Source organism: Microtus oregoni, unplaced genomic scaffold (assembly GCF_018167655.1).
Source record: "Microtus oregoni isolate MIOR12 unplaced genomic scaffold, Mior012 000026F_ref0000081, whole genome shotgun sequence".
NCBI lineage: Eukaryota > Metazoa > Chordata > Mammalia > Rodentia > Cricetidae > Microtus > Microtus oregoni.
The window spans coordinates 16,315,460-16,335,103 of record NW_024543085.1 but is presented as its reverse complement, the minus strand read 5'-3'; the positions used below and the strand labels follow the sequence as shown (position 1 = coordinate 16,335,103).

Here is a 19,644-nt window from a genome sequence, read left to right as displayed (position 1 = left end):
CCTGTGTCATGGAAACCTTAATGAGCTCATACCATTGTTTCCTGAGACTGAAAGTGACATTGGAAATTGCTTGGCCCTGTTTTACAGAGTTTTTTTGTTGTTGTTGTTGTTGTTTTTTAGCAATGTTTATAATATTGAAGATGGGAATTGTTATTAGTTATAAGGTTTAATCATTTAAAAACAGAATCTCTTGATCACTAACCATGCAGTTTTGAGGCATTGTCTTATATGCACTCATTAGTAGAAGATAGAGAAAAATATAAGAGGAAATCTAAGATCCTTAGTAAGTGACCTATATATTTTTTTATTAAAGATCAAATCTGGTGTCAAGATGACCTGCCATAGGTAATCAGTTTGTGAGATTTGTTGCTGCTGTTTAATAATTGGCAATAGCCTTTTGAAAGGAGAGTTCAAGCTGTATGTTTCCACTGTATTTTTAACATAATTCCTGTAGTTTCTTCTATTCTCTGTTATGACCATTAAGTGCTATCCCTAAGCATGAAGTGATTACAGACTTTTTCTTTTTCTTCATTATATTTATTTCAAGAAAGTATCATATGATCCTGATAGCCATGATTTTCAATCACTTACTTTATTTTTTTTTATTTAAGAGACTTTAAACATGCCCATTTAATAACATTCATATCCTCCAATACATGGTCTCTGAAATTTACCTTGGTACAGGGTCAGATTTAATTCACAATTTATTAAGCATAATTTTATATCTTTGGTTTTGGTACAGCGGCAGATATACACATTCATTCATTTTACTCTAAACATTATACATGTTTTCTTCCATGAAACTGGCATTCGTATATTGGACAGATAACGTTAACTGCTTCAACAAGAGCTTGAACTGTGACAAAATGAGTTCATACAGTCTGTTGCTGAGGGAAAATGTTGACAAAATTCATTCATGTTCTATTGTTTTTACTCAGCTTTTTCTTCCAGGTAAGAAGATTGCACAGGAAATTAGCAAGAACAATATCTATAGCATAAAATACTATAACACATCATTTCCTAAGAAATATCATTTTGTCTGAGATGATTGCTTCAGAGGAGGTAAAGTGAAATATCAAGAACAGTTAAGGAAGCTGACAAGAATATTAGCAGAAGCAGAACAATCTTCACAATGAGATGTAAGTTTGCACGGTGTCACTTTTACTCATTTAAAGTTTCTTTTCTATTTACATTACCCTTCACAGTAATCTGTTAAATGACACTCCAGTCCTTTTCCCCTAGAGCCACCAGACTTGCCCAACTGTGTGGAGCTGTGGTTGTGGATTTCTGTTCCAGAGGATAGGGACTGTGAATGTTGTTAAGAATAAGACTTACTAAAAAATAAATAAATAAAAAGTAAAACTGAAAAAAAAAAGAATAAGACTTACTTAAAGAGTTATCAAGTGAGATTTAGGAAGCGGAGAGAGGGTAAATCTGACTACTGTGCTTGGAAACGGGTATTCAGGATAGAAGCAAGTACAAGACATCAAAAGACAGGGTGATAGTTTATGTAATTAGCAGAGATATTATCTGCCAGATTGCATATGCCCGTATTGAAGGGGATATGATAGCCCAATACAGTGTGAGAACTGGCCCTACAAATTATGTTACAGCCTGTTATACTGTGCTGCGCCTGACTCACAAGCTTCTCGACATGTTTAGTATAGACAAGCTCTATGAAGGGAAAGTGGAGTTCACTGGAGATGAATACAATGGAGAAAATGATTAATAGTCAATCTGGTGCCTTTAGTTGCTGTTTGGATGCAGGTCTTGCTAAACTATAACTGGCAATAATGTTTTCTGGGTCCCTGAAGAGAGCTGTGGATGGAAGCTTGTCTAATCCTCACAGTACCAATCTCTTCCTTTGTTATGATTCTGAAAGTAAGGAGTTCAACTCAGAAGTTCATCCGAAGTACAGCATGAGTCAGAGTGTTGCAGGCTACCTGCGTTACCTAACAGAGGAAGATGAAGATGTTTATAAGAAACAGTGTCCTCAGTACATAAAGGACAATGTAACACCAGACATAATGGAGATGCAGAAGAAAGCTCATGCTGCAACCCAAGAGGACCCAGCCAATGAGAAGAAGCCTGAGAGAAGTGAAGAAGAGGTGGAACTGTCCAAAAATATCCCTTGCCCAGAAAAAGATTGGGTTGTTCAAAAGAAGGCAAGCTTCCTCAGTTCTCAGGAATGGGATGCTGAGAGCTAAAGCAATCTTCTATGAAGATATTTTCATAAAGACAATAAACACATTTGATCAAGGAGCCAAAAAAGTAACTTGATTTTTAAATATGAGTGTCATAGAATTTGCCTAAATATTGCAAAATGTGTGTTTATTCTTTCTACAGGATTGCCAACAGCAGCATCTATTATAGTAATGAAACAGTTTTCAAAAGAAAGAATTTAATACTTACTTCACTGAATACTATTAACACTATATTATTTAAAAATAATATATTTACACCAAAGAACAGCAAGTGCTCTGAACCACAAAACCATCTCCCTTGCACCCAAACAATGATTTTATTTTTCTTAAACAAACACATGGCAGTGACCTCACAAAACTGTGCAACAAACAAACAGTTATTTCCTAAGGAATTTCCAGTGATATACAAAATCTTCTTCTGCATTTCTACAACAGCGAGTTGTATGTATATAGAATGTATTATCAAATATGTAATTGATTAATTTCTCATGGTCAACAGGCAGTATGGTGAAATAAAATATTGAGTAAACCAACTGCTATAAAATTTACTATTCTTTGAAAAATTATTCCTTTAGTAATTCCCAGGCACAAAATAGAATGGTTTCTTTTGTTTATATGCAGTAAAATCTCATGCAAGAAAGCCGTGTATCAAGAAATGGAAACTTTAACAATATAATTAGGTGAGAGAGAGAGAGAGAGAGAGAGAGAGAGAGAGAACACTTATAAGATGGAGAAGTTAAGAGAATTCACCAAATTTAAACAAAAAAAAACAGATTTGATGGTGAAAAATATTATAGAGGACAAAACTCCCCTTTCTGTGGTGGGTTAAATTCTTTGTGCTGGTGACAGATATACTTTCTCAGGAAAAAAAAAAGTGGTACTAAGACAAATTGGTACAAAGGTTAGTGGGCAAAATGCTGTCCTGAAATAAGCCAAGTCCCACATGCAGTGACTATGCCATCTTAATAGCAGTAGGGACAGCTCAAATATTACATCATTAGTGCTGTTTTTGAGCTTTATCATGTGTTGTCCAGACTGGCCTGATACAACACTATCCAGAGAGATGAGAAAGGTTAGTATCAGAGAAGTCCATGTGACAAAAAGATAAAAATATAAAATAAAAGACACAGGCCAAATTGTTGCAGGACCCCCAAGGATACAAAGGTTAGAGGATCTTAGAAAACAAGAGAATGAAATTCAGCTTCATTCTATACTTTATAAAAGAAACATTACAACATCCTGACTCATATCTACTGTCACAAATGGGTAGTGAATGGCTTTAGTACCCCTACTTTCACCAATAGACAGTAATACAAGCAAAACTAAAAGGACAAAGATAGAGCTAAATGATGATATAAACTAAACGGACATAATGTAAATGGATATTTACAGAATATTTTGCCCAATAATAAAATAATAGAATATTCTTTTTTTTATAATAGAATATTCTTATCAGCATATCTCAGAACCTTTAAAAATTGACCTCGTACTTAGATATAAAACGAGTATCAATAGAAACAAAAAATTAAATAATTATGATATTTCTTGATATCAAGGTTAATCCTTGATATCAATAACAACAGAAATCTTACAAACTTGTGGAAACTGAACAACTCACTACTGAATGAAAAATTGGTAAAGGCAGACTGTTGAAAAAATAAAAAAATTTCTAGAATTGAATGAAAACAAATACCCAACCTACCCAGACTTACGGGCAGATTCTAATAGGCAGATTCATTGGATTACGGGTTTATATTGAAAATTGGAGAGATATTATATTTGTAAATTAGCAGCACAGTTGAAGTCTATAGAACAAAAAGAAAAAAAAATACACCTAAAAGGAATAAATGGCAAGAAATAAACTCAGGGTTGAAATAAATAAAAGAGAAACAAACAAACAAAATTACAATAAATCAATCAGTTAGTTCCTGGAGAAAAATCAGTAAGACTGGCAAACCCTTATCAAAATGAAACAAAAGGCAAAGAGAAAATATCTAAGTTAATAAAATTGGAAATGAGAAGAGGACATAAGAATAAACACCAAGGAAATTCAGAGATTCATAAGAGCATACTTTAAAAAGCTGTAATCCACCAGACTGGAAGAAATAAAAGTGAATAATTTTCTTGATAAATGTCATTTATCAAATTTAAAACAATATCATATAATCAATTTAAACAGACTTATAACCCCTAGTGAAATAGAAGCAGTTGTAAGTCTCCCAACCAAGGATAAAAAGCCTAGTGACAGATGGTTTTACCACAACAGTCCTACACATTTTCGAAGGGAAGTTAAATGCCAAAAGTCCTCAAATTATTCCACAAAAATGTATATGTTAATAAAATATGTTCCCTAAATCATTGTTGTGTTTATAGAGATGCTGTTGTCATGGTGATGCTTAACAGAAAGAAATATGATTTTTAGGAAGCCATACTGGTAAGACTCATGTGTGTAGCTTCTAACGTGTCTAGGAGAGGCAGTCTTACAGAAAATTTTCTGTTCCTCTGACTATTATAAAATTTCCACCTCCTTTCCCACAGTGGTCCATTAGTCTTAGATACAGTAGTTGTGCTATAGATGTATCAGTTGGGACTAGGCTCTGAACTTGAATAGCTGTTTTCTGTGATGGCCTCCATTTGTTGCCAAAGAAAGTTTCCTTGATGAGGGATGAGAATTACACTTATCTATGGGTATAAGGACAAATATTTAGACTGTAGCTAGGAATTATGCTGGTTTAATGAAGGGTCACTCTTAGCTTCTCCTCCAAGACAAGCCCTGGGTAGAGGATTTGAACATCATTGAAAACAATACACATGTTAATGTGGAAAGGGGAAAGTTCTAGAGGTCTCAATGCTACACAAAGAACTACAAGCAACAAAGAAATGCTGATGTCAGAGAAATAGCCCCATTCCACCCCAGGGAATAGCACATAAAGTGGTTATCTAATACTAAGTGGCAAGCTCAAAAATATACATAAAAGCAACATTGTACCGACTGAGTAGATGATATTTCTGTATTTAGCTAGATGTATGTATAAGCATATAAACACATGCATGCACGCACACACATACACACACACACACACACACAATGAGTGACTTGCTCAGGTACCATTAATGAAGCTTCATCCTGCAGCAGATGGGAACAAATCGAGGAAACCACAGCCGGATACTATGCAACGAGACCGTGGAATGGTCAGTTCTCAAAGGGAAGCCTCCTTCAATTCTCTCCTCTCAGCAATCAAGTTGTCTTGCAGAAAAGGAGGTAGGAAAAAAATTAAGAGTCAGAGAAGGTGGAGGACCAAAAGGAAACAGGAATTCTAAATACAACAGGACCATGCACATAAAAGCTCACAGAGACTGAGGCGACTCGAACAGGGATTATATGGTCTGTACCAGAAGAATCCTAGAGTTAAGTGAAGTGGACAAATACACTCAATCTAATTAAAAAGGCATCTTCAAGTCCAACTGATAACCACTTGCAAAAGGAAAAAAATGATTTTTCTATAAGGTAATCTCACTTGGGAAATAAATTACTTTTAAGAAGGGTAGATGAATGCGCAAGTACAGATGGCTAACAGAATATGAATTCTGTGGCATATTTAGAGATTTACTATCTCATAAGGTTATTATAGTTTTTCATTTTTCCTCTTTTGTTTTATTTTAACATTTTTCATTTCTTTTTTTACACTACAGATTCTTTGCATATATATGTATTATGAATTCAGTTTTTTCTCTTGATTCCTGAGTATACAAATGAGTGGGCATGTTTCTGCATCTGCATCTGCTACTTATGTTTTTTTGTCTCTCGGGTTCTATTCTTTCTGTTTTTTCTTTATTATGATTTATTTATATTCTATTTTATTATTTTATGATTATCTCTTACATTTTTGTTTCCTCTAATAAGAAATAGAAAGAATGTAAATCCAGATGTAATGGGAAGTGGGGAAGAACTAGAAGGAATATAAGAAGGAGAAACCATAATCAGGATATATTATTTGAAAATTAATTTATTTTCAATATAGAAAAAATTTTAGTGGCATATACACTTCTAATAAAAACAGAAAACAATTAGTATATGTACTTTCACCAAATAACTTACTTTCTGCCAAATATATTTAAGTATTTTGTTAATAAATTTATAAAGTATCAAACCACATTACAGTCTCTTGGCCCAAAACTAAATTATCGCAAGTCAGAAATACATAAGATCCTTCTGATTTCACTCTTCCTTTGTTCCTTTAAACATCGTCACAATATCTTGCATATCACCATAGAACCTTCATCTGGTGATGGATGGAGATAGAGACAGAGACTCACACTGGAACACTGGACTGAGCTCCCAAGGTCCCAATGAGGAGCAGAAGGAGGGAGAACATGAGCAAGGAAGTCAGGACCACGAGGGGCGCACCCACCCACTGAGACAATGGGGCTGATCTATTGGGAGCTCACCAAGGCCAGCTGGACTGGAACTGAAAAAGCATGGGATAAAACCGGATTCTGAACATGGCGAACAATGAGGGCTGATGAGAAGGCAAGGACAACGGCATGGGGTTGTGATCCTACTTCATGTTCTGGCTTTGTGGGAGCCTAGCCAGTTTGGATGCTCACCTTCCTAGACATGGATGGAGAGGGGAGGACCTTGGACTTTCCACAGGGCAGGGAACCCTGACTGCTCTTTGGACTGGAGAGGGAGGGGGAGTGGAGTGGGAGGAGGGGGAGAAGGGTGGGAAGAGGGGGAGGGAAATGGGAGGCTGGGAGGAGGCGGAAACTTTTTTTTTCCTTTTCTCAATAAAAAAAAAAATGTGGAAAAAAAAAAAAAACACCACAATGAAGCCACTGGTCCCAGCAACTCATGCATCGCTTTCAGTCATTTAATAAGATTTCTTCCATTAGTATTTGAGCACCTTTCTGAATGTGAAACCTCTGCTGGATGCTTTGCTTTTGTAAGATATGTTATCACATATATCAATTATTACAACAGTTTTAAGAGTCAAAACACATTCTTTTTCACAGAAATGTATGTGCGGGTGGATGATGCACATCTGCCAGCCTCGAAATTACGATGCCTTTATTTATTAGTGTTATACCTTAACCAGAGAACAAAAGAGAGAAATATTCTAATCACAGTTTATCTTGCCATTGAGTGTATTTTATGTCATCGTTCTATACAAAACTCATTGCTAATCTTTACATCCTATTTTTGTATTTTTATTGACCATATATTGTCTAAAACATATAGCATAGTTAAGTTCTATTCATTTTAAATTATTTTGTAACTAAATTTTTATACATTTATGACATAAAAAATCAATAAAATAATCACTGACAATTTTAGTCACTGAATTCTCTATAGTTCAGTAATAACAAAATGTGAATACATAGAGAAACAGTATCCTAAAATAGAATTTGAAAAAGGAGAAGCCTGACAGTTGGCTTGTCTAGAAAAGGATGATAAGCTTGCATTGTTTTGAGTTTCATAATCTAATTATGATACATGGGAAGCTGGAATGGAGATATGAATAAATTTAGATAAGTAAGGCCACCTAAATCTAGACAAGAGTTTTTACATGCATTTTAAAAGCCAGTTTCTTTAACAGACAATAATATAATTTTGGCAGTAATGAGCTGGAAACCCTGTAGGCATAAGACAAAAAGAGTTTTATACTTTATAAGGTTTTGCTATAATCCAGTATATTAGCCCTTCACAAGTGCTTAAATTGGGTAAGTACAAGAAGATAGGTTTAGTTAACTCTAATATTATTCTGTACCATGCTTTCTACTTTGCTCATAATGATTCCTCATTTCCTCTTCTTTGGTATAAAAATGAACATAAGAAATCATTATCATAATAGCACCAGTGTACTGTAATTTCTCCTAGGGAGCTTACCATATGGTACCCGTCTCTTTCATATTTAATTTACCTTGATCTGCTAAATATCAGACTTGTAAGAAATCATAAGTCATGCTCATTAAAGTGTCATACTCTTTAGAGAATCCAACGCCAAAGCTACATCTATCCTTTTGATATGATAAGTAACAATTTAATGTCAGACAACCAAGAAACTAAATTTCACTAAGTGCTTAAAGATTAAAAGATATTTTCTTTATAGAATTGTAACTGTTTTTTGTTTAATCATTTTTGTTTTAGTATTTTAGTTAGAAAATACAGATAATTACAAATTAAACAAGCTAGCATTTAAGTTACTTACAAACAGTAATAAATAGCTAAAATTTTCTTATCCATTCTAAACTAGAAAAGACCAATAGCACTATTATTAGTTAATAACATTGTTAATCAAATAAATGAATATGAGTATAAGAGTTTTTATGCTAACTAAACTGATTTTTTTTACTTTAAAAAAATGCCATTCAAATTCCCACTTCCTCCTCCCACTCCCTCCACACACCCTTCCCCTCACTCCCCTCCCATCTTAAGAGAGGGCAAGGCACTCTGCCTTGTAGAAAGTCCAAGACCCTCCCCACTACATCTGGGTTGAGCAAGGTACACATCCAAAGAGAATAGGATCCCAAAAAGCCAGTACATGCAGTAGAGACAAACCCCAGTGCCGTTGTCATTGACCACACAGTCTGCCCCAACTGTCAACCACATTCAGAGGGACTAGTTTGATGCCATGATCAATCACTCCCAGTCCAGTTAGACCTGATGAGCTCCTATTTGCTCAGGCACATTGTCTCAGTGGGTGAACCTCTCATGGTCTTGACCTGCTTGCTCATAATTTCACTCCTTCCACTCTTTGACTGAACCTTGGGAGCTCCGTCCAGTGCTCCAATGCGGGTCTTTGCCTCTGTTTTCATCTGTTGTTGGACAAAGGTTCTATGGTTATATTTATGAAAATCATCAGTTTGACTAAATGGCAAGGCCAGTTCAGGCACCCTTTCCTTTATTCCTTGGGTTTTAACTGGGGTCATCCTTGTGAATTCCTAAGAATTTTTTCTAGAGCCCAGATTCTCACTAATCCCCAAAAGGCTCCCTCAACAAGATATCTCTTTCCTTGCTCTCATATCTGTCCTTCCTCCATTTCAACTATCCCATTCCTTCAAGTTCTCTCCAACCCATCCCTTCTCTCCTCCTCTTCCCTTTCTCCCCTTCTTTCGATCTCTCAACCCTATGCTCCCAAATTTTGTCAAGTGATCGTGTCTGCTTCCAATTTTCAGTTGGATCTATATATGTTTTTCTTTGGGTTCACCTTATTACTTAGCTTCTCTAGGAACTATGGGCTCAATGTCTTTTGTTTATGGCTAGAATCCACTCCGAGTGAGTACATACCATATTCATTTTTTTGGAGTTTGGGTTACCTCATTCTGGATAGTGTCTTCTAATTCCATTCATTTGCATGAAAAATTCAAGATATCGTTGTTTTTTACTGCTGAGTTGTACTCTAATGTGTAGATGTACCACAATTTCTTTATCCATTTTTTTTTGTCGAGGGGCATCTAGGTTGCTTCCAAGTTCTGACTATTACAAATAATTCTGCTATGAACATAGTTGAACAAATGATTTTATAGTATGATTGAGCTTCTTTTGCCCAAGGGTTGTATTGCTGGATACTGAGGTAGGTAGATTCCCAATTTTCTGACAAACCGCTACACTGATTTCCAAAGTAGTTGCACAATAAAATCAAAAATTTTCAATGCTATCTAATTTGAAAAGTATTTCAATTAAAGCTATCAAGATCTCATTTAGAGGTATCTTCAAACTACACAAAACTACTCGAGAAGGGGAATGAACGGAATTGGTGTGGAAGATGTTTGCTGTGCAACCACAAGCACCTATATTTGGATTCCTAGCTTCCCAATAGAAGAAAGACATTTTGGTTCATATCTATTATCTCAACACTGGTGAATGGAGGCAAAAAAAAAAAAAAAACGTGGAGGTGTTTTGGATATTCAGTTTATAAAAATTAATGAGCTCTAGGGTTAGTGACTGATCTTGTTTCCAAAGATTAATATGTCAAACTATGGTCCCCCTCTTTTTACTGCGTGGATGAGTGAATCCACACATAATTGTACACAGATGCATGAGCAAAGTTTTGGAGAACATTATACTACTATGTATATAAGTTACAAGACATTTAATATAGCACATAAATAATTCAATAACATGGGGCTGGAAAGATGGCTCAGTGGTTAAGAGTTTTGCCTGCTCTTCCAAAGGTGTGGTTGCTGAGAAAAGCAACCACATGTGCTCACAACCACCTGTAATGAGATTTGGTGCCCTCTTTTGGCCTTCAGGGATACATGCAGGCAGAACACTGAATACATAATAAATAAATATTTAAAAAAATAATTCAATAAAATACCAATTTCACATTTCTAAATACATCAGACTAAAGAAGCAAGGTATCACTGAGATATTACTACTGCAACTTCTACCGCAAACTTAACAGAACCTTCCTGCAAATAACTGAGTCAAGTACTTTCCTCAATGGTGTTTACTTTTGCAGTTCTGTGGTTGTGAGTGCGTGTGTCGTACATTGCTTAATCATTTTTATACTACACATTTGTTTAGATTCTCCATATTGCTATAATTCTATTCTTGTTTATTTTCTCATGACTACATATACTTTTATGTTAACCTTTAGTTTGTTTTAATTTAATTATTTCTTTGCTTACTTCTTAGGTATTTGTTGATCTGTATCTTTGTAAGATAGTTTAAATTTTATTCCCGACCTTTACAAATCCATTGCTTTTACTCTTCAACTTAATCAATTGCGGTTTCTTCCTTTTGTGCTTTCTGTTACTGAGCTTCTTTTGTTCACAGCAGTTACTTTCTACTTATAGGGAAGCTAATATTTACAGCATTGTCATTGCTGACTGTGGAAATCAGTAGTTTTTGCAGGTGCTTGAGCGAATGATCCTGCTGCCCATAGTGTTTTGGGGAAGTGGGTAGATGTTATATAGAAGCTGTGACTTAAGGAAGTTTGACCCAGGGTTGGATTCCTCAGTGTTATCTCAAGGTCCCTGACTTCCCAAAGAAAGCAACCTTGTTTGAACTCAACAAGCAAAGACCATGGCTTTGTTACCAACAGTAATGTAATAGCAATAACATGTCAATGATTTCTGTAGCAGAATGCAGTGTTTGTTGGAAGATAGCCCATCCTTCTGAAGACAGCCTCGTGTGCTTTTTCCTTGTACAGCATGTGGTGGATCTTATCAGTGAAAAGAATTTTAGCTATGCTGTGACTAGAATGCAAACTCTTGTTTTCCTGCAGATCGCCATGCCTGGGTGTTGATCCTGGAGCTGAGGCATCCTAGGTGACTTATATCAGTGGGTTTTAGCACTACAGCAGAACAATATTTCTAGAACAGATGTGGCTGGACCACAATGTACCAGTGTCATTTAAAAAAAAATAAGACTTAGTTTTATCATTAATTCTGTCTTACGTGCAAGTATGTGCTCAAAAGTAGAAGTTTCCCATGGAGAGACCAGATGCCTTGGATCATCCAGGAGCTGTAGTTACAGTTGTTTGTTATCCAAGAGAGTTGAGTACTTGTAACCATCCCTGGGTACTCTGCAAGAGACATCTGTAGTTCTAACCAGTGAGTCACTTCTCCAGAACTCTGTGTATATGGTTAAACTGTTATATGTTGGCAAATAATTTAATGTTCATAGCAATGTAAATAAAGTATACCCTCCTGTAATTTTTACCTTATCTTTTTTTTAAAGACTCATGTTTTTGTATAAATTAATTGCTGACCTCACAAAAACAAATCAGACTGACTATTTGGTTTTGGATAACCAAATGGTGTGTACTTCCAAAGGTCAGCCTGTTTCTCCCACTCTCAACACTCCTTAGTTGTTTGCAGATTTTACTATTAAAGTATGTGGTCTTTCCTCTATCCTCTGGCATGTCTATTGTTGTCTTTCTTCAGCTCATATTTAGACAGTCATATTGGTGAGACATATAGTCTGGTTCAGAATATCACTATTATAAATCTTTAGACAATCAATTTTACATGATATTTTGTTTGTAATATGAGAGAATGAATGCTGAGGAAATACATGCATTGTTACTATATATTATAGTTCATAATTGTACATAGTAATTATGATCAAAACAACGTATATGTGATATAATACAAAAAAAACAAAGGAGACTGGTTAGGTTTTAGGTTAACCATAGGGTCTGTAGCAGGTAGGTCATTTAAAATCATGACTTGTCTTCACTTTTCAATAAAAACTCCCCGAAACAAGAATGAAAGCCTTTGAAGGTCATTGGAACTGTGTGCACACTCAGCCAGAAATAGAAAAGCTTCTCCATTGCCTATGTCTGCCTGGTGCTGGCCTGAGAAGGTAGAGTTCACAGGCTGTGCGGAGACAAGTTAGAAAAGAAACATAAAGTAGAAATATTTGTGTGTAGCACATTGCCCAGAGTGGTGACAAATTGGCCTTTCTAAAAATGATGTGGTGCTGCCGAGACAGTTAAGGGCTTATTAGGAATTCCTTCAAGTCCTGAGGGGTTTGAAAAGTTCAGGGCGAAAAAAAAAAAAACTGAACTATGTTCTGTTCACTATATTTTCACAAAATTCAAAAGTTTTTGCAAAATTCACTTAGAGACTCTTCTGGGAAAAAAAAATACTTTGCTTCTGTTTGGGGAGATAACTTGGTATATTTTCACAATGATAGCCAAAGCCACTTTGGGCGAGCATCCATAGACCATGATCCTGGCCACTGTGAGGAAATTCATGCCATCATGACAGCTGGGCTTGACAGAAGCCACATTTCTGGGCAAGAGTGTCTGACCTATGTAATTATGGTAATGGGTTTCCTGAAGCAGCAATCACTCTGAGATATATCTTGCTCACTTTGACTCCCTTTTAGAATTGTAATAATCCCAAGTGTCTTCTGTACTCCCATTTTTAATTTTAGCAAGTACTGTGTATTTCAATTCCTGCTATCTTCATACCCATTAGTTTATTCTTTTTCTGTTTTTTAAATGCATTTATCCCACAGAGACCATTCCAAAGCTTCTCCAATTTCAATTGTTTTATTTCTAGAGTTTCCTCTGTTACTTGGTCAAGATATCAATGTTACCTCTCTAGAATTACTGCACTGGCTTCATAAAGCAGCCTTTCTGATTCTTGTCTTCACCCTCATAAACTATTCTTAACATGGAAGCTGCTATAATAGGTATGCAAACAGAGAAATAAGTGGCAAATAGATAGTAGCTAGATAGATAACAGATAAATAGACAAATGTAGATGGATGACAAATTGATAGATTACATAAAATGAAGATACAAACAATTGTAAGTAGGTGATGGATAGATATGTAGATACATACAAAGATAGATTTAGACTATGTCTGTATGAGGAAAAGCTAGCAAAACAGAGGTTTCCACTGTTTCCAAGAGCATAGTGTATGCTCTGTTTTAAATATTACATGGATCTCCATGCTTACAAATTTTCTCTTTTTCAACATTTCATTTTGCATAGATGTTTTAAAAGTAAAGAGTTGGGCTAATTATCTGTTTCTTAAGTTAGTTTTGTCCCATTGTGAATGGAATAAAGTAGTTTCTCAGAGTCTGATAGAAAACATGTTACAGTAAAATAATGCAGATTTCCCTTCATTTAATGACTTTTTAACAAGTAGCAATGATCCAAAATGGAAGTTTTAAGAAAAACATTTTCTTAGGACAGAGAATTCTTTTTTTGTTTTGTTTTGTTTTGTTTTGTTTTGTTTTTCGAGACAGGGTTTCTCTGTGGCTTTGGAGCCTGTCTTGGGACTAGCTCTCTAGACCAGGCTGGTCTCGAACTCACAGAGATCCGCCTACCTCTGCCTCCCGAGTGCTGGGATTAAAGGCGTGCGCCACCATCGCCCGGCAGGACAGACAGAGAATTCTTACTTCTTTTTCATTATGAATAATTTTTACATTTAGTAAAACTTCTATTCCTGATTTTGTGTTTAAACCTGGGATCAAAACCATCCAACTTATTTTAATTTTGGAAAAATAAATAAGGACTTGCATTCTTGTTGTTGATATCACATATGTGACTATTAAAATTGTATATACATAATATTACAATTTTATGCATTTAGGATACATATATTATAATCAATTAATTTGACAAATCTTTGAAATAAACTTTTTGGCTATTCTTAAAGAAACTAGAATGTAAGTACTATTTTGAGTAAATATTGTTTCACTATGTATTTCCAGGCTATTTGTTTAAAAACATTTGTAGGACTTGATGACAACTTGTACGTGCTTGTTATGTTAAAACATCTCTGCCAATCAATTTCCTAGGAATGGTTATCTTTCTATAGTGACCATTTCAGTTGTTAGATAGCAGGCACAATATTCTAAATATAATAAAATATTAAAATAAATCTTTTAAGATAGCAAGACAGGTTAACACATTCTATGATTTATCAAGTAAACATCTTTGTTCAGTTTACTGTTTTAATTACTAAAGGGAATTTTTTTTCAAAGAAATAGGATGGATTAGAGAAAATTTTATCTTAATTTTTTATCTTAAACATGTACACATTAATAAGAAATAATTCACAATTCATTATATAAATAAAATAAAAACCTCAGTGGTTATTAAACACTTGTCCTGATTAATGTTCTATTGTTGTGAAGAGACACTATGACCATGGTGACTTTGACTAAAGAAAGATTGTAGTTTCAGAGGTTTAGTATATTATCATCATGGTAGGGAGCATGGCAGCAAGCAGAAAGGGCTGGAGCCATAGCTGAGAGCTACATTCTGGTCCGTGGTCAGGAGAGAGAGAGAGAGAGAGAGAGAGAGAGAGAGAGAGAGAGAGAGAGAGATTAGAGAGAGAGATTATAAAGGCCTGGGTTAGGTTTTTGAAACCTCAAAGCCCATGCCCAGTGACATACTTTCTCCAACAAGCCACACCTCCAAATCAATCTTTCTTGAGTAGTGACATTCTGATGACTAAGTTCAAATATACGAGCCTATAGGGGCCAATCTTATTCACGCCATCACAATAATAAAGAGATTAAAATTTATGATTCAGTGGCATTTGGACTGCTATATGTCATTATAATATTGACTACATACCTCTGCTTACTTTTTCAAATCCATGGAGTAAAGGACAACAAGAATAATCCCTGGTGAAGACTTCTCAATTTGGTTAGCATTGATATATCAGAGTAGGTTTGTCAAATGACAAATGAACCACTTTGGAGGCAAATGTAGATAATATGTAGCCATAAAAGTATGGCCAGTACTTAGCTGTGAAATATTTCTCTTCTAGTAGAACAAAATTTTGTTATGAAACTAAACTGTTGTAACAATTCAAATCTTGAAAAACATAGTTCCCTGTAAAGGATCATGTAACTTTCTCACTTTCTAATCCGAAGGCTGAGGCTATATGCAAGCATGAAGAGTTGCACTTAATACATATTTATAAGAATATACACCAGGATCTGCTTTAGACTCTGAAGCAGAAGGAGTGTTTTCCCTGTGGGCATTCATGAGTATTTGCAAGATATCTCATAGCAACATGATCAGGGACTAAGAAGAACAATTCAGTCAATTTGCAAACAGCATCAGCAACATTGAAAAGCCCTCTGCCCTTGTATTTTTATTGAATAAACCTTCACAACATGCCACTGGGGTTTTAATATGCAACTGAGCAACTAGGAACTGCATCAGCTGGATATCAATATGATTAATATTAATTCATGTATGACTAGTTTTTCCGATTGCACAATAATCTTTACACTAGAGAAAGAAAACTTACTTTACTATCAGACGAAGATATCAAACAACAGTGTAGAAGTGATGCTGGGATAGTTTTTCTACATGGCATTATCCAGACAGAAGCTTGCAGATGTGGCGGGAAATCTGGTCTGCTGTGGATTATCACTGCAAGAGCAACTTGGAGAGACTTTAACAGTTTCTGTGAAAAAGAATGGTTTCCAAGGAAGAAAAATCTTGTCTCTAAGGTATTGGCTTTCTAAAAGTATAGAAACTCTGGTATAAATAACAGTGAGAGATACTATGCATAGAAGGAGGGTATAATAACATGCTAATTGTGAATTACTTTTTCCTTGAAAGTTTGTCAATTTTCTAGACCCAAGGTTCAGAGGAATTCCCTCCTACTGTTGAAACATATTAGGTGGAGTGAATCATTAACATCTCTTTCAAAAGAAGGAAAAAGAGCTGTAGAAATGAATACTGAAATTGAGGAGTTGAAGAAGGAATGATCACTAGCACATCAGATATGATTAGCTCTTCCTCAGGACATGTCAGCCTATGAAGATAACCCAGTGCGGTGGGAATGGAGACATTTGGATTTTGAGCTTCTATGGACATCCAGTTTCTCATTTATCTAATTAAATAGTGAAAATTTCTATGAAAGAGAGGATTTGGGAGGCTAGATTGTTAGGACAAGTGAATGAAGTGTCTCTAAATATTTTATACATATACCAATACATCCAAATAAAGTATTTGATGCTTTCTAAAGATCTTTTGTTCCTTTCCAAACTAGACTTCTTTGACTATGTTGTTGTTCCCTGCTAAATCATTACTTTTCAAAACTTTTATTAGATTTACAAATTTTATTTTATGTCTTATGCCTGCATGCATTTATGTACATTAAGTGCATACTTATTGCCTACTTGTTGTCTGCTGATATTGGAAGAGAACTGGATCTCCTGGAACTGGAGTTAAGAATGGTTGTGAATCACTGTGGGTGTGCTGGGAATCAAGCCTTGTCTGTCATCTGAATGGCAACATGTGATCTTATCTGCTGGACAATCTCTCTAGACCCATCCCTACTAAACTGCAATAACTTCATTCTACAATTTTAATTGCTTCCATCTTGTGCCACTACCCTAGCATTATACACATCTATTATTCTGTAATAGTACAAATTTTCAAAGGGAGGACTCTAATGATGCTTACTAAATAGGTCTGACTCTCGGATAGTTGTCACTCAAACATAACGAGCATATGGTAGCATGTCCTTGCAAAATTCTCTGTTTTTCTCATTTGCTTCATTAGAAAGATAAATGCCTTGCTTCCAAACCCCGGGACAAACTTTCCTTCACTATCACTATAATTACTTTATTATAGAACAATAATTAAGGAGTTCAAGTATTTGTTTCTGGAGGTATTGTCATGTGTAGTTGATGTAGGAGACATCAAACTCAGGTAAGTCCTCTGGATTGTGGTGTGCTTTAAATGTAAAATAAACACAGGATTCCAAAGGTTTAGGTTAGTACATATTTTTGAAAATCTTTGAGATTAATTGTATACTGAGAAATTTCATTGTGGATATATTGGTATAAAATAATAAGAGGCTTATTTGAAACTTTATGTTATTCATGATCGATTTGTGCTATTATAATTAAACTCAGTAGAATAAAATCTAAGAAAACCCTTTCCATTTTATTTAGTTTAGGACAATAATATTGGTTATATGTATTCTGCATTCCACAACCCTTTAAATATATTAATATGTTTGTTAATTTTTAAGTGGTTGGCTTTGTAAAAGAAATGATTACATACTTCAAATCATTGCAGAGTAAGAGAAACTATAAGGGAATAAAAGTGGTTTTCCAAATATTGTTCTGAGTAAAGTCACTTATTGAGGGCAGAACAAATACTACATAATGCATTTTTTTCAAGAATTATTGTTTCAAGGGTTTTTGTGCCCCTTAAAACCTCCTGAGTAAGCTAAGTACAAATCATGCGAGAAATTGACTGGATGGAATTTTCCACTCAGGGGTTTGGATGTTGTCTTTGATGAAAACCGTGTCTGGGCTTTGTAACTGCAGACACATCCTCAGAGACTTGCTTCTGGAGGGTAAAAAAAAATTACTAATACTTTGAACAAAATGAAAAAGAATAAAAAACCCACAAAATCAAATATTAAAGAAAAAATTATACATATGTGTTATATCAATTTTTATTTTTATCAGCTGTGAATTTCTAAAAATGCATAGTGTTTATGAAATTATATGTAATTGTTATCTAAAGATTTATTTATGAATTAAGGATTCTCTGTGAGCAAATAGTATTGTTTCTGCTTATTTAATAATGCATAAAAATAAAATTTATTTTATAATCTAGAAATATTTTTAAACAATTGTTCCAGTATAATAAGTGTATAAGCAAGAACTGATATGAACAATGTATACATTCAGAAATAAATTATAGTTTACTCAGTTGTTAGCTGATTTTTTTATAAATATTGCTATTTCATGTAAATTCAGGAATATATTTAAGAGACAATACATTTAAAGAAAATACTTTTATGTTTATTTTAGATTGTTGGGTTTTCCTCTTAGGATGAGATTGATTCTCAGAGAATACTTTAACTTTTAGTATTCTCTCTATAATATTTAATAGCCTTTGGAGGTATAGCTGTTGTTTTTCTTAAAATAGCATAACTTCTATTTATATTCACTAATGTGAGATTTCTTTCCAAGAAAAAAAAAAGAAATCTACTGTGCTTCTTTAATATTGAAGAGAAGTACAAGACGGTAATTGAAATTCTTTTCAAGGATCCTTTAAGTACTACAGCCTGGGGAAGGTCTTGGGTTTGGTGGAGGAGCTTCCAGCTAGATTAAATGATAAAAACCTGACCATAGGCAGGTAGTTAGTTATGAAGGATCCAGAGGGATTCTTATTACATTTGGAATTATCTGGTCTTTAAGGAATATTTAGATGATTTTTTCATGTATATGAATGTAGTATTCTTTCCTATATCATTAACAAGAGAAATAAAAAAAATATTTGCACATGCCAGATAATTTAACCCAAAGAGAGTATAATAGATTAAATAAAAATAAGAAGAAAATAGAACAAAATTAAAGAATTGGGATGATAATATTTTAATTATTACAGACAATATAACAAAAAATTTCAATGCCAGGTTATATATAGGGAAACACATTGTAGTTGTTGGTCAGAATACTCAAGAGATTCCAAAACAATATGGGCTATTTCTGATGTTCTTGGTGACTTGAAGAAAAGATAAGACCCCTATTGCTAAAGACATCATGTACTTTGGAAACAGGATTTAATAAATCAATATGGAACTGACTGGAAGACTTCTCTGCTTGTTGATTCCCAGCAGCCCTGCTAGCTTAGACCCAAAATAATAACACAGAAACCATATTAATTAAATCACTGCTTGACCTATTAGCTCTAACTTCTTATTGGTTAACATTTATATATTAATTTAACCCATCTCCCTTAATCTGTGTATTGCCACATGACTCTGGCTTACTGGCTACAGTTCTGGTGTCCATCTCTGGCAGGACTACATGGCCTGACTCTGCCTACTTCTCCCAGCATTCAGTCCAGTTTATCCCGCCTACCTAAGTTCTGCCCTATTGACAGGCCAAGGCAGTTTCTTTATTCATTAACCAATAATAGAAACATATATATACAGAAGGCCCTCCCACACCATTTTTTTCTTTTCTGTTAAACT

The 19,644-nt window shown here is 34.7% G+C and overlaps 1 pseudogene; it reads left to right on the top strand.

The window, feature by feature from the left end:
* The first annotated feature begins 1,044 nt into the window (after positions 1-1,044).
* Positions 1,045-2,207, top strand: LOC121463267 (annotated as a pseudogene).
* Positions 2,208-19,644: the final 17,437 nt, after the last annotated feature.